Source organism: Podarcis bocagei (assembly GCF_964188305.1).
Source record: "Podarcis bocagei genome assembly, chromosome: 1".
Classification (NCBI taxonomy): domain Eukaryota; kingdom Metazoa; phylum Chordata; class Lepidosauria; order Squamata; family Lacertidae; genus Podarcis; species Podarcis bocagei.
In genome coordinates, this window is record NC_138125.1 from 22,528,992 (window position 1) to 22,532,990 (window position 3,999).

Consider the following 3,999-nt stretch of genomic DNA (forward strand, 5'->3'; position numbering starts at 1 on the left):
AGTGCAGTTAAAATCCTAACTTCCTGAAGTGTGAGTGGAGAAGTCTGATCTATGGAAGATGTGTAAAAGAAAGTAACCTGAAGCCTGAACAGCATACAGCCTATAACTCGGAACAGTATACGCTTTAATAAAAAGCAACAGCACTGTTGGTTACATTTCTGTGGAAGAAGAAGAACCAAAACTCCTTGTTTACATCTGTTATAACAAAGATTGTTTGCAACCTGTTTTCCCAAAAGAAAAACCCACCATCGCTCGTAATTCATTCTCCATTGGGGATTTCACCTGAGGGAAAGGGAAACAGAGGCCTGGCGCAGCGGTGCAAGGGAGAGAGAGTGCCGTTGCGCCTTTTCAAGGGGCTCCCTGTTCCGGCCCGCCTCATGTTGAACAGGAGCTAGGAGAGGATGGGCCCTTGCATCCCTTGGCCAGGTGGCATCCCCGCTGGCAGAGGAGGCAGATGGACGGCAAGACTCACAGTGGTGGCTGCGCCCCAGCCTGAGGAGGCATGCACACGTTCCAGCACTGCTCTGCAGTTCCGTCGGACAGCAGCAGCAGCAACTCATGGAGCCGTTGATTAGGGAGTGCCAAACTTTCCTTGCCTTGGGTCCTGGCAACCCATGCTACACCACTGGCTCACCTGGAAGCTTCCCTTTCTTCTCCCAGCCTCCCACCCTGGGAGGTCTTCGCTTCCCTGCTTCTCACACAGGGTCCTTCACCTACCATCCATGTGAATTCCAATCTGAACAGACTTGATCTGCATCTCTGATACAAATATATGAACAGTGATTTGGTGGGGGGACGACTCATAGCTGGGGAGCAGAGAGTTAATCCTCCCCCCATGCCCATAACCCTTCCTTCCTCAGATGCAACCCCACTGTCTAAAATGTCTGCTACTCCTTTAATGAGACATACAATGCTTATTTCAAGCCTAACCACAATAGAAGAGAAGGAATTTCAGGATGGTCACAACTGGGGAGTGAAGGATTACCCCTTCCTCCCCCTTCAGCTCTGACTTTTCAGACCATGATTAAGCTTCACAACCAATCATATGTAGTTGTGGTATCTGTGTGGTTGCAGTGGATGTGCAGTTTATCCAATTTGCAAATGTGCTCTTGGGACCAAAATGGTTTGTGACCCCACAATGGAATGTTCTTCATACTGACTCCTCAGAAGCAGAGGGAGAGAGATGCCTACTCGATCCCTCTGATCTGATGTTTCTTCTGCACTTGTATGGAATCAGTATTTTCAGCATGGCAGCACCTACACTTTGACATTAGGCAGGCATCTTTGCTGTACTGCTTTTGGCACCTGCTAAAACCTTTTTTTCCCCTTAGGCAAAAGCTGACATGTATTTTAATATGTAAAGCTGACATGTATTTTAATATATAATTTTACATTTTAATGCATAGCTTTTAACTGCTGGGTTTTTTTATATCTTGGGAAGAAATTAGGCTAACTTGTTTTTTACTTCTGGTTTTTATCAATCATTTTAATGTATACAGTGGTGCCTTGCAAGACGAATGCCTCGCAAGACGAAAAACGCGCAAGGCGAAAGAGTTTTCCGTTTTTTGAGTCGTTCCGCAAGACGAATTTCCCTATGGGCTTGCTTCGCAAGACGAAACGTCTTGCGAGTTCTTGCGAGTTTGTTTCCTTTTTCTTAAAGCCGCTAAGCCGTTAATAGCCGTGCTTCGCAAGATGAAAAAACCGCAAGACGAAGAGACTCGGGAACGGATTAATTTCGTCTTGCGAGGCACCACTGTATTTAAAAAAATGTAAATGGCTTAGATGTTTTTACAATTAAGTGGTATACAAATTCTGATACTTTGAAAAGATTTCTTTGTTTTTTTATTACACTAATATTGTCTCCAGGTAAAGTATCTGGACACTGAGGGCATCAAACCTGCAAAATTAAACTGGCTTTAATAGTCATTCCCTCTCCACAGTTGACCCTGGGAAATCCATAAAAAAAAATACCAGCACCTTCACCATACCCAAGATTCTTTTGGAGAAGCCACACTGGAATAAAACCAATATATATATATTTGTAGGATATATTAAAATTGGGTTCTTTGGGTGTCTTACCAGACAAAAATGAACAATCAGCTTTCTTAATATAATTGATAAGACAACATGGAAGCAACCTGTACTGTTGTTAGTAACCATATTGAAATAAATAAATAAAATTCACTGTTGGCCAAAATATACAAAATCGCCAAGACAATATTTGGAGAATGAGTCAAATGCACTCTCACAGCCTCCCAAAGTACAACTGCTGTTTAGATATTATGTGTATTGTGCAACAAAGGAATTGAGAATTGCATCATTTATTTTATAACTGCGAGAAACATAGTTGGAATATACAAACAGAGTTTATATAACAAATCCACTTAAACTTAATTTCACAACCACAGTAGGAAAACAAACATATCAGCCTAACTGTTCAAATGAGACTCAGTTAGAAAACAAACAGTCTATTGGGCACTGATTCAAAATAATTTAATGGTTAGAAGACTCTTCTGCTCCCCATAGTTTTGTAAAACCCAAAGGGATATGTTGATAATTGTCTTGAACTGAATATAAATATATACCCAATACTAAAGTTGATAGAGCACAAGACTATTAATCTTAGGGCTGTGGGTTCGAGCCCCATGTTGGGCAAAACCTTCTTGCCTTGCAGGGGGTTGGACTAGATGGTCCTTGTGGTCCCTTACAACTCTATGATTCGATAATTTTGTATAAGCCTAACAGTCTACCAATGGCTACTCAGAAACACACACACACCACCTTCCAAGGATCTCAAGATGGTGTGCATGGTTCTTCTTGTCCCCATTTCATCCTCACAACGACCCTGTGAGGTAGGTTAGGCTAAGAGATGGTGGCTAGCCCAAAGTCACCCAGAGAGCTTCTTAGCTGAGTGGGGATTTGAACCCTGCTCTCCCAGATCCTAGTCCAACACTCTACCTCAGGGGTCAGCAAACCTTTTCAGCAGCACTGTCCCTCAGAGCTTGGGGGGGGGGGCGGACTATATTTTGGAAAAAAAACCCTGAACGAATTCCCATGCCCCACAAATAACCCAGAGATGCATTTTAAATAAAAGCACACATTCTACTCATGTAAAAACACGCTCATGTAAAAATCCATGGGCTGGATTTAGAAGGCGACTGGGCCGGATTTGGCTCCTGGGCCTTAGTTTGCCTACCCATGCAACCATTGCATCACTTAGCAGGCTGTGCCTTTAACTGCATTTCATCCAAAGCAGGGGTCAGCAAGGTTTATCTTGTTTGGGCAGGCCCAGATCGGTCCCACGGAGATCCCTCCATGGGCCGGACTGTGCATAAGTGTGAGCGCCCGCAATTGTCTGTGTCTGTGCAGATGCGATTTCCAGCGCTGCACTGGTTTAGTGCAGCACGCAAGTGGGCAGCTCATTTCGGGGGTGGCTCATGGGCCGGTCAGGTGTCCTCCGCAGGCCGCCTCTGGCCCATGGGCCTTAGGTTGCTGACCCCTGATCCAAAGTGTATCAATGCAGAATCTAAACTACATATTGATCTAACAAATGTGTGCATCACTGTTTGAATGCTCTGAAAACAAGCTTGCAGATTGTACTCCTGTTTCTGTTCCTTTAAAATATGTGCTGGGATTAAGGGCTAAGTACAGGTTACATTATCCACTTAAAAAATAAGAAAGTGTGCTTAACTGGCATGGGGGGGGGGGCGGGCGGGTGGAGCTGTTATGTAGCCCTGATCAAGAGTAAAGAACACTATAGGCAAGATTAGCTTTCCCTAGAACTAGTCATGGTCAGTTTGCCAGCTAATCAAAGCCATTGCCTGCCTGTTTAGGACAATGGATGGCTGTAGGAGCATCTCCAAATTGTGCATTGGTTCTTTCAGAGATTGGCTACCACTCCTCCAGCAAGTCCGTAAACACCAAAATACATAGAATTAGCAGGCAGAAAGAATCAAGATCACTCAACCCATACTTGCAAAAAATGAGCATGAAAGACCC